Consider the following 12,881-nt stretch of genomic DNA (forward strand, 5'->3'; position numbering starts at 1 on the left):
GTGTCTTTCAAGCACAAAGTACCTGGTTTCTGGTGGAAAATCTCCTCAGAGGGCCACAGGAGAAGAGATGCGTGGAAAAAGGGGTGTGTGCGTCGATTTCTCCTCAGCACACACAGACTTGCGTCGGTATTTTCCACGCGGGGAAGTCGGGCGTCGTTTTCCGGCGCGCAGACAGTCTCTTTTTGTGGATCGCGGGGATTACCAGATGTCCCTGGTCTGTGCGTGGATTCTCCTGCTTGTTTTCCGGCTGCGCGTCGTTCTGCGGGGCTGCACGTCGAAGTTTCGATCTCACGGTAGGCGTCGCGTCGATTTCTCCTTGGAAGTCGGGCGGCGTTGTCCTTGCGAGGCCGTGCGTCGAAAGTTTGGTCTCACGGCAGGCGTCGCGTCGATTTCTCCTTGGAAGTCGGGCGGCGTTGTCCTTGCGAGGCCGTGCGTCAAAGTTTCGCACTCACGGTGGGCGTCGCGTCGATTTCTCCTGGAAAGTCGAGCGGCTTTGTCCTTGCGAGGTTGTGCGTCGAAGTCTCGATCGCCCCGAGGGCGTAGCGTCGATCAGCGTCGGTGTGCGGCGTTTTTCTCGCCGCGAAACAAGCTGTGCGTCGAAATTTTCGGCGCACGGAGCGTCCAAGTGAAAGGAAGAAGTCTTTTTGGTCCTGAGACTTCAAGGAACAGGAGGCAAGCTCTATCCAAGCCCTTGGAGAGCACTTTCACAGCCAGACAAGAGTTCAGCAAGGCAGCAGGGCAACAGCAAGACAGCAGTCCTTTGTAGAAAGCAGACAGGTGAGTCCTTTGAGCAGCCAGGCAGTTCTTCTTGGCAGGATGTAGTTTCTGGTTCCGGTTTCTTCTCCAGCAAGTGTCTGATGAGGTAGGGCAGAGGCCCTGTTTTATACCCAAATGTGCCTTTGAAGTGGGGGAGACTTCAAAGAGTGGCTAAGAAGTGCACCAGGTCCCCTTTCAGTTCAATCCTGTCTGCCAGGGTCCCAGTAGGGGGTGTGGCAGTCCTTTGTGTGAGGGCAGGCCCTCCACCCTCCCAGCCCAGGAAGACCCATTCAAAATGCAGATGTATGCAAGTGAGGCTGAGTACCCTGTGTTTGGGGTGTGTCTGAGTGAATGCACAAGGAGCTGTCAACTAAACCTAGCCAGACGTGGATTGTAAGGCACAGAAGGATTTAAGTGCAAAGAAATGCTCACTTTCTAAAAGTGGCATTTCTAGAATAGTAATATTAAATCCGACTTCACCAGTCAGTAGGATTTTGTATTACCATTCTGGCCATACTAAATATGACCTCCCTGCTCCTTTCAGATCAGCAGCTGCCACTTCAACAGTGTATGAGGGCAGCCCCAATGTTAGCCTATGAAGGGAGCAGGTCTCCCAGCAGTGCAAAAACGAATTTAGGAGTTTTACACTACCAGGACATATAACTACACAGGTACATGTCCTGTCTTTTACCTACACAGCACCCTGCTCTAGGGGATACCCAGGGCACACATTAAGGGTGACTTATATGCAGAAAAAGGGGAGTTCTAGGCTTGGCAAGTACTTTTAAATGCCAAGTCGAGGTGGCAGTGAAACTGCACACACAGGCCTAGCAATGGTAGGCCTGAGACAAGGAAAAGGGGCTACTTAAGTGGGTGGCACAATCCGTGCTGCAGGTCCACTAGTAGCATTTCATCTATATGCCCTAGGCACCTGGAGTGCACATGACTGGGGACTTATAAGTAGATTAAATAGTTCAATCAGGTATGATCCAAAGTTACCATGTTTACAGAGAGAGAGCATATACACTTTATCACTGGTTAGCAGTGGTAAAGTGCGCAGAGTCTAAAAACCAGCAAAAACAGTATCCAAAACGAGGAGGGAGGCAGGCAAAAAGTTAGGGGTGACTACCCTAAGGCTGTCAGGTCTAACACTCCTTATGAGGGAAGTGCCCTTTTTCCCCGGAGCTGAGTTCTGACTGATGGCGAATTGACTGATGTCCTGAAGACGAAGACTGAACCTGTGCGCTGACCTAAACTTTGGAGGGTAATTATGACAATGCAGTTGTGATTTCTCTGTGTGCTTTTCCTTTCTAGGTACCAACTGCTTACTTTTGACAGAGACCTTAGTTAGATGTTTTCCAAAATTAGTGTTCTAAATTGTTTTGCATGAAGCCCAACATGCTAATGCTAATCAGTGGTTAGGACAGGTGTTCACTAAACTGACGCAAATAGACAAACGACCAAGACTATGCTTTGTTGAACTGACGCGTTATTGACACTCTGCTAAATTGTTCTATGTTTACGCCGTGTTATGTTCTGATGTTTGTGATTCTCGCCTTAATGAAATCTTACCAAAGTTGCCATATCGTGACTATGCTATTATGTTTCTTGGTGTTGAGATTAACGCATCTGCTTTTAGATTGTAATTAATAGGGAATAAAACTTATAAAATTCTACTAAACTGGTGTGGTTATTCATGGCTGCAAGGTCATGGTAGACTCTTGAATTGATTAATGACTTTGACTAAAGTGAAGTGTATTGTCGTGATAAATATTGATTACATTATTGACGTATTGATTGATATATTGATTAGCTATCTCGTCCTAAGGTGTCTCTCAACTGGGTCAAAAGATTCATTGGCCTAAAACGAGTCCTGATGTGTAATAAATTATCATAAAGGGACACGTTAGCAGTTCTGGTAGCAGAGCGACGGTTTGGCCCTTTGGGGCCATAGGACGGAGAATTATTGTTCAAAGTGTTTTTCTGAGATAATGCAGACTGGAGGTGTGATGTGTTTATAAATTCACCATTACTTTCCTGGGATCTCTGAGCCTGCCTAAGTGAGTTGGGGATGTTCTCGGCGTCATAGCATGCGTGGTATAGAATTTGCGCTTGCTCAGCTTATGCATTTTGCAGGTGATTTGTGAAGTTTGCGTGTATCTAGGCCTGGTAAATGTTGTTTTAGTAGGAGTGGGCTTACTCTGCAGTATGAGAGTAGGGAAGTCGGCGTACTTCATATGAGTGTGGCGCTTTGTGCTCAAAATTATCCACGTGGTTGGTTGTTCATGTACGGACTTGTCGTGGTCTAAGACTCCGGAGTATATTGACAAGTGTGGGAGACACTTGGGTTTATGTTCTAATTTGTGCGGTTTAATTAGGTCAATCGGGCGTGGTTGACAAGTCGAGTTTGAGTCAAATTGTAAGTGTGAAAACTTCGATGGAGATTTGGCAAGTTCTAAAGTGCACTAGAACGAACCATTGACAAGTCGAGAGTAGGATTTGCAGGTCGAATTCTGCTTGCGGGTGCGGGAACTGAGAAGGAGAAAGTAGTGGACGAGGCTTCAAGTGAAATCTCTGTAAAGTTCTGAAGCGAATGTATTACCCTTCCTGTAGTAAACCGGAAAATTTGTGTTGTTAATGTTAAGGTGCTCGCAGTAATTTTTGCATTAGTTTGGTGTGAATCTAGTGAGGGGCGGACAAACTGCAAGACTTTGTCAGCTGCAGTGTGTAAGTGTGACGTCAGTAATGCCGCGCTGAGATAGGTCAGTTGTCAAGAGGGGTCGTGAACGGATTGGCTGCCGTCCGTGAGAAGCAATAGGTTGAGAAAGGTGGGTGAAGAGTGTCCTGGGAACTAAAGTCCGTTTTTGATTAAATACAAACAAAAGAAAGACGTAAAGATGAATTTTGTGAAAGCTTTTAAGAGTGCTCTGAAAGGAGACACATACATTATGGCGAGTGAAGGGGAGCCTACACCACCTGAGGGAACTCCAGCTTATATAGTCATGGAGGAAAAAGGTGTTGCGCCTTGTTTGTGGATGAAACATTGGCGCAAATTGACAGAAAAAGAGGGATGTTTGGCATTCCCAGAACACGGGATGTTCAATACGAGAGTTCTAGAGAATTTAAGGTGGATGTTAAGTTTACAGAAGCCACCTCCGAGGCCAGCCCAGTATGAGGCTTTAGCAATTTGGGATTTAATGGCTCTTAAACAGAGACAAGAAAAGTTCCAAAGAAGACTGAAAAGGGCAGAAAAGACTTTAGCGGAAGCTAGGGGGGATAATGAGAGCAAAATGTGGAGACGGGGAATAGTTGATGAATTAAAATTGTTCCCAGCAATAACACAGGGAGATGAGGCACAGGGGAAGAAAGCCACATGTAAAACAGACAAAGACTCTAGTAAGCCTAAAGAAACTAAGAGATCTTGGGAAGAAGAAGATGATCCAGATAACGAAGAATTTTTAAATCAGCTATTACATGATTGCCCGCCACCTTATGCGGTAAGCAACAATGTCCCGAGCACCAGTGCAGATACTGGGAACCAGACGCAGGAGAAGGGAGTTACTGATAAAGTACAGACTAGTGATACGGCCTTGACACAAAGTGGTGTCAGTGTACCCACTGCTCCAGACATGCAGATACAGTTGCGACCTCCACCGCAGATACAGAGAATCTATCCAGACGTCCCAGTACTAGAGACCACTACAAATCTGATAGTGACACCAGACCCGATATATACAAAATCGAGGTTAGTGCAGATTGAGCCAACTCCGCAATTGCTGCCTCAGCCACAGCCACAACTGATACCGGGATATAACCCAGCAGCAGGACCTCCATTAATACCTGCCCCGGCTTCACTGGATCAGACCTTTGGAGTCGCTGCTCCACGAGGTTCGGGACCAGGTCAGACACCAGCTGCAATATCATTGCCGATTACTGTTGGTCCACCGGTGCCATTGTATGCACAAGGTAAGCCTGGTGTATGTGATCAGGGAGTAATGACCCAAGATGCAAGAAGAGGAGGGTCCATAGGAACTCCCCAGTTAATGGCCCAAGGAGAGCAAGCGGTTGAAAAACCGAGGTCTTTGTTAGACCTTAGCCCAGTTGAAACACCATTGGAGGCAATGAGACAGGGAAGGCTAGGAGTGCTAACCCCACAGACAATAAGTACGAATGCATCACAGTCGCCAATGATGCATGCAGGGAACATTTCATTGCAAGGTTTTACGGTACAACAGTTAAATGAGTGGTAAGAGAAGACCTATGCTTCGCAAAAGACTACAGTAACTGCAGTGGAACCGGAAAGGTTAGGGAGAGATGAGTACCTGAACTTTGTGAGACTGGGTGTGGAAGCTGCTGAACTAGTGTAAGGAACAATGGGGATAAATAGATTAGAGTCATACACAGAAGCAGAATTGAGATATCTGTGCCCTAAGATTACTAAAGAAGTAGGCAAGGTACCTCAGAAATTAGCGAACCTGGCAGACAAATACAATATTGATATTGAAAATACTAAACATTTGAAAATAAGTTACAGGTTAGACTTTGATTCAAAAGACTACAAGCATATGAGGTCTGCCGGAATGAAAGCGCATTTAAAGGAAATACTGCAAAGTGCACAAAATCTGGGGAGCGTTAGAAAAGTGGGAAGGCAGATGGGCAAAGAAAAGAGATAAAGAGAAAGGTGACTGTCCGGGATCGAATAAAGCAAAAACTTCACCAGATACGGAATCAGTAAAGATGCTTCCAATGAGAGAAACAGCTGGTGGGGTTCTAATTCATGTACCATGGTCCAGGGGAGACATCTTATATTTCACAAATGATTATCCCAGGTTGAGGGAGAAACCAATCGAGTGGTACCAACAAACAGATAGGTTTGTGAAGCTTGCGAAGTGTCTCTGGGAAGACCTGAATACCTTGTTTGAGATCATTGTTCCGCCCGACTTATGGCTTGAGTGCAAGAGAGGGGTAGACTGGCCGGCGCAGGAGCCGGCAAGGGATAAGGTGACCGGAGCACCCTCTGAGGAGGTGATGAAGTACTATCATAAAGTGATTGAGTTTTTGAAGCAGAAGGTGTCACCGAAAGTGACTGATTGGCAGAAAATCGACCGGACCTCACAGGAAGTTAAAGAATCGATACATGCTTACTATGAGAGGTTGTTGAAGGCATTCAAGCATTACAGTGGTACTGAGACCATTGAGCCGAAAGACATGAACCATCTCGTGTTCAGATTTGTTGAAGGGCTGAGACCAGAGGTTAGCCAGATGATTAAGAATCATTTGATCTGTTGGCAAGCGAAGCCGATTGATGAGGTGTTGCAGTACGCAAAGTACTGTAGCGACGAGATTGAGTTAAAGCAGAAAAAACTGAAGGAAAAGGTGATGGTGATGCAGATAAGGGCTGCGCAGGCAGGAATGCAGGGAAACGGAATTCAGAAGATGATACAGCAGCAACCGCAAGGGAATGGTGTGTTTCAGGCACAACCAAGAGGTCGAGGTCGAGGTTTTGTAAATCGCGGTCCAGACTTGAATACTGTAGTGATTCAAAATGATGTGCAAGGGATAAAAAAGATGTCTCCATGTCACGCGTGCAGGGGCGTGGGGCATTGGAAGCGGGAATGCCCAAATGTGGTGCAGGATGGTGTCATTCAACAAAGCACTAATGTCTGTACATTGCAAAATATGAGAGGTCCAAAGTTGAGAAATCAAAACCCAAACTTCCAAAATAACGTGGTTCAGATGCAAGGGCTACAGCCTATACAGCAAATGCTGCGTGTTTAACCAGTGCAAATGCAGCAAGTACAACAGCAGGTTCCCATGGTACCTAGACAGCAAATGCAACTACCAATGGCTCCAATGGGACAGCAACAGGTGATGCTTCCTCAGCAGGTCACAGGTCAAGTGATGAGCCAAAATAATACAGTACAGCAATTCCCATTGCGTGGTGAAGATGGAATGAATGAAGAATGGTCGGATCACAGTTCAGACAGTGAAGAGTGCAGGCTTGCAGCGTCCCTAGAAGTAGATCAGAGGGGACCCTATGTAGAGGGAAAGGTAATGGGTCACAAGGTTTCCTTCTTGGTTGATACTGGAGCTACACGCTCCACGGTCAGGAGTGCAGATGTTCCAAAATTGCCACTTTCAGGGCGTACCATAAGAGTGGTTGGAGTTGCAAACCAGTACTTGACAAATCCAATTACAGATCCAGTGCAAGTTGAGATTGGCAACTTCCAGGGACTACATAAGTTTGTAGTTTGCAATTCGAGTCCTGTGTCCCTACTAGGAAGAGACTTACTGTGTAAGACTAAATGCTCGATTACTTGTTCCAATTATGGAATTGAGGTACAGACAAACAGTGATGATGAAGGGGATGATGGCCAGTTCTCAGAGTCGGAAGCAACAACCGCGAAGGAGGATTACCCTTTGATAACCTTATTCCCGATGCTTACAGTGACTGACTTACCAGCCGAGTTACAGGGAACGGTGACAGAGAAAGTGTGGGATTTGACAGGAAAGGAAGTGGGACTGATAAAAGGAGTAGAACCAGTTAAAGTACAAGTAAAGCCAAATGCAGTGTTTCCCCAGGTGCCGCAGTACCACATGGCACAAGATGTCCATTCAGGTGTCGCAAATAATTGCAGACTTTGTAAAACAGGGAGTCCTGAAAGAAGAATTGAGCAGCCCATGTAATTCACCGATAATGGGTCTGAAAAAGCCTTGTGGGAAGGTTCGAATTGTACAGGACTTGAGAAAAATAATCGAGATTGTGGTAAAATGTTGCTCCATAGTGCCAAATCCAGCAGTGATCATGTTTCAGGTTCCGTGCGATGCTGAATGGTTCACCGTTATAGATTTGTCTCAAGCTTTTTTTTGGTGCCTCTTCATGAGGACAGTCAGTTTTTATTCAGTTTAAAATTCCTGGACAAGGTGTACAGTTGGTTCAGAATTCCTCAAGGGTTTTCTGAGTCACCGTCCATCTTCAATCAGATATTGAAAAAGGACTTAGAATCCTTAGTACTGCCTTTCAATTTGACACAAGTACAGTACATTGACGACTTGCTGATTGCGTCCAGGACAAAAGATGACTGTAGGTATGACACAATTGCCTTACTGAATCATTTGTGAAAGAATGGACATAAAGTGTTGCCATAGAAGCTGCAGTACTGTCAGAAAGAGGTGAAGTACTTAGGACATTTGATTGAGAGAGGGTCCAGGAGAATATCAAAGGAAAGGGTAACTGCTATTTTGCAAATGAACCCCCGACATGTCAGGATGTTTTGGGGAATGGTGGATTACTGTCACCAGTGGATACCCAACTTTTCAATTATCTCAAAACCATTGATAAAGCTGACAGGTAAAGAGTTTAAGGATGAGCCGTATACCATAGCCTTATCCAAAGAAGAGTTCGAGTTGTTCATGGAATTGAGAGAGTGGATGTGCAGGGCGCCAGCTTTGGGTATGCCTGATTACACGAAACCTTTTCTACTGTTTTGTCATGAACGTAATGCTTGTTCTTTGTCTGTCTTAACACAAGTCCATGGAGGTGCAAATCGCCCTGTAACATATTTTTCAGCTACCTTGGACCCCGTCGCAGCCAGCAGCCTTACCGGGTTGTTTGCGCGCAGTTGCAGCAGTTGATCAAAGCTTCACACAGTGTGAAGGCATAGTGATGGGACATCCCTTAACAGTAATGGTTCCACATTCAGTTGAAATTTTGCTGACTCAACCTAAAACCCAGCACATGACAAATGCCCGACTTACCAGATATGAGACAATTATTTTGGGGTCACCTAGGGCCATATTTATACTTTTTGACGCAAAACTGCGCAGACGCAGTTTTGAATCAAAAAAATTAGCGCCATTCTGAAGCGCCATGCGGGTGCCGTATTTATTCAATGACGTTAGACGGTGTTAGCCTGCGGCGCAGCCTTGTGTGCGTAAAAAAAATGATGTACACCAGGCAGCGCCGGCGTAGGGGAATATGGAGCTTGGGCGCCAAAAAAATGGGGCAAGTCAGGCTGAGGCAAATTTTTCGCCTCAACCCGATTTGTGCCATTTTTTTCGACTCCCAACCCCCATTGAAATGACTCCTGTCTTAGCAAAGACAGGAGTCATGCCCCCTTGCCCAATGGCCATGCCCAGGGGACTTCTGTCCCCTGGGCATGGTCATTGGGCATAGTGGCATGTAGGGGGGCACAAATCAGGCCCCCCTATGCCACAAAAAAAATTATTACTTACCTGAACTTACCTTATGTTCCCTGGGATGGGTCTCTCCATGCTTAGGCGTCCTCCTGGGGTGGGCAAGGGTGACAGGGGGGGTCCCTGGGGGCATGGGAGGGCACCTCTGGGCTCCTTCTGAGCCCACAGGTCCCTTAACGCCTGCCCTGACCAGGCACTAAAAATCGACGCAAAAGCAGCTGGACGTCATTTTTTTTGACCCGCCCACTCCCGGGCGTGAGTTTTGCCCGGGAGTGTAAATACGGCGCACATGCCTCGGAGTAAATTTTTTAGACGGGAACGCCTACCTTGCATATCATTAACGCAAAGTAGGTGTCCACGCAAAAAAATGACGCAAACTCCATGGACTTTGGCGCTAGACGCGTCTAACGCCAAAGTATAAATATGGAGTTCGTTTTGCGTCGGAATTGCGTAAAAAAAAACGACGCAATTCCAGAGCAAACAGAGTATAAATATGCCCCCTAATGTTTCACTGAAGCGATGTACTGTATTAAACCCGGCAACTCTACTTCCTGTTGAGAGTACCGAGATTAATAATGAAGAGGAAGTGGAGCATCACTGTCTTGAGGTAACAGAACTATGTACCAAGCCCCGGCCTGATATTCAAGATATGCAGTTAAAAGAAAATGACTGCATTATGTTTGTTGATGGATCCTGTTTGAGAGACTCAGTCGGAATGCTGAGAGCTGGTTACGCTGTGTGTACCATAGCTGGTATCATTGAAGCTTCCTGGCTTGAAAGAGTGTATTCCGCACAAGTGGCAGAATTAATTGCCCTTACTAAGGCATGCCACGCAGCTGAAAATCTGAAAGTCACTATCTATACTTACAGCAGATACGGATTTGGAATTGTACATGATTTTGGCCAATTGTGGTCACAGAGAGGTTTCATGACCTCTTCTTGTTCTCCTGTGAAAAATGGTGAACAAATTAAGGATTTGTTACATGCGATTCAGTTACCTCTTGAAATTGCGGTGGTGAAATGCAATGCTCATGTTAAGTCACAAGACTTTGGTGGTCATTACAACCCTGGCGGACGGTGTTAAAGCGGCGGTAAGACCGCCAACAGGCCGGCAGTAAAAATTTGGGAATTACGACCGTGGCGTAAACCGCCAACTCCAACCGCCACGGCGGTACAAACAAACAGCGCAGTGGTCACCGCCAACAGACAGGCGGAGGACAATGTACCGCCCACACTATTATGACAGGCCAATCCGCCACCTTTTCCGGGGCGGATTCACCGAGGATAAAAACACGGCGGAAACAGGCATTTCGAAGGAAAAACGCTCACCTCTACACACTCCACAAGGAACGATGACACCATGGAGCCGGAACTCCATATTCTTCCTGCACTAGTCTTCCTGCTCCTGTACCAGGAGCACCAATGCCGGCGGCGAAGACCACGATGAGTAATGCACCTACGACATAGGGGAGGGGGCAGGCAAAAAACAGGGACACACACATGCAACACCCCAATCCCCACCCCCCCCCTCATCCACTACAACACACACACCAATGCATATCCAAACATTATAGTAACACCCCCCAACCCCCCCGGAAGAATGCAAAGACAAAGGGAAATGAGTGTAGCCATTGTAATATATCAAAATAGAGTAAGCAAATATATACATATATCCACTATTAACAAAATATACACCACGAATAGTAGTCTAGGTATTGCACCATTCATAGTCTGTGGACCACTGGGCCCAAAATGCATGGGCGAGGCCCACTCAAGATACCTGAACAGGATGGAGAGAACACTGCAGGGGCATCAGATAGAAATACAACAGGCACCTCAGGGGGAAGGGAAGGGGGGGCACCTAAGCCAGATGTGTGCACGACGCCAGATCCACAAGGGGGCTCCATGCCCATTGATGTATCTTGGGGAGTGCAAAGCCACAGTCTCTCAAGTCTCTACAGTGGGTGGGTTGCCCACTGTACCATCCTGGGGAGTGCAAAGCCACAATCTCTCAAGTCTCTACAGTGGGTGGTTTGCCCACTGCTGTATCCTGGGGAGTGCAAAGCCACAGTCTCTCAAGTCTCTACAGTGGGTGGGTTGCCCACTGCTGTATCCTGGGGAGTACAAAGCCACAGTCTCTCGAGTCTCTACAGTGGGTGGGTTGCCCACTGTACCATCCTGGGGAGTGCAAAGCCACAGTCTCTCAAGTCTCTCCAGTGGGTGGTTTGCCCACTGTACCATCCTGGGGAGTGCAAAGCCACAGTCTCTCAAGTCTCTACAGTGGGTGGTTTGCCCACTGCTGTATCCTGGGGAGTGCAAAGCCACAGTCTCTCAAGTCTCTACAGTGGGTGGGTTGGCCACTGCTGTATCCTGGGGAGTGCAAAGCCACAGTCTGTCAAGTCTCTACAGTGGGTGGGTTGCCCACTGCTGTATCCTGGGGAGTGCAAATCCACAGTCTCTCAAGTCTCTCCAGTGGGTGGTTTGCTCACTGCTCTATCCTGGGGAGTGCAAAGCCACAGTCTCTCAAGTCTCTACAGTTGGTGGTTTGCCCACTGTACCATCATGGGGAGTGCAAAGCCACAGTCTCTCAAGTGGATAACAGTCTCCACTGGTTCTGGAGGGGGACTGGTGCCCAGAGTGCTTCATCCTGCCAAGGACAGACGGAGTGGATGCAGGTCTCCACTGGTTCTGGAGGGGGACTGGTGCCCAGAGTGCTTCATCCTGCCAAGGACAGACGGAGTGGATGCAGGTCTCCACTGGTTCTGGAGGGGGACTGATGCCCAGAGTGCTTCATCCTCCCAAGGACAGACGGAGTGGATGCAGGTCTCCACTGGTTCTGGAGGGGGACTGGTGCCCAGAGTGCTTCATCCTGCCAAGGACAGACGGAGTGGATGCAGGTCTCCACTGGTTCTGGAGGGGGACTGGTGCCCAGAGTGCTTCAGCCTGCCAAGGACAGACGGAGTGGATGCAAGTCTCCACTGGTTCTGGAGGGGTACTGGTGCCCAGAGTGCATCACTCACCCCGTGACGGTCCCTGTTGCGTCACTGCCCCTGCCGCTCATGGGCTAGCGGTGCTTGAGTTGGCGGTGTTTGCCCTGTTCAGCGGTGCTTGAGTTGGCGGTCCTTGCCCTGTTCAGCGGTGCTTGAGTTGGCGGTCCTTGCCCTGTTCAGCGGTCCTTGCCCTGTTCAGCGGTGCTTGCCTTGGCGGTCCTTGCCCTGTACAGCGGTGCTTGCCCTGTTCAGCGGTGCTTGCCCTGGTCACCGGTGCTTGCCTTGGCAGTCCTTGCCCTGTTCAGCGGTGCTTGCCTTGGCGGTCCTTGCCCTGTTCAGTGGTGCTTGCCCTGTTCAGCGGTGCTTGATTTGGCGGTCCTTCATTGCCCAACTGGGCTGGGGCTGGCGGTCCTTCATTGCCCAGCTGGGCTGCGGCTGGCGGGGCCCTCCTGGGCAGCTGGGCTGTGGCTGGCAGGCCCTCCTGGGCAGCGACGATGGGGCTGGTGGTGGCGTCCTGGGCAGCGACGATGGGGCTGGCGTTGGCGTCCTGGGCAACGACGATGGGGCTGGCGGTGGCCTCCTGCCCAGCGGGGATGATGACGGTCTTCTCTGCCGTGCTGCTCCTCCCAGACTTTGCGGGTTTCTTCTGCCCCTTCCCCACCTTGGGAGGAGTCACAGCTGAGTCCACACTCCCCCGCGACCCCTGTGAGCGGCTTGGGTGGCTGGAGTCTTCCCCCTCTTCCGCCGGGCACTGGCCAACTTCTGGTGCTTCACAGGGGGGGGACTGGCTGTGCTCTGGCTCCGTAATACACTGGCTGGCCTGGTGGCTGGTGAACTCCACATACCTGTGACGACAGGCACCACTGGTCCCGGTGATTTTGTGGCTGATGTGCTAGTACGGGACCTATGAGTTGGACGGGGGGTGGTGGGAAATAGGTT

The sequence above is a fragment of the Pleurodeles waltl genome, chromosome 10 (genome assembly GCF_031143425.1).
Source record: "Pleurodeles waltl isolate 20211129_DDA chromosome 10, aPleWal1.hap1.20221129, whole genome shotgun sequence".
NCBI lineage: Eukaryota > Metazoa > Chordata > Amphibia > Caudata > Salamandridae > Pleurodeles > Pleurodeles waltl.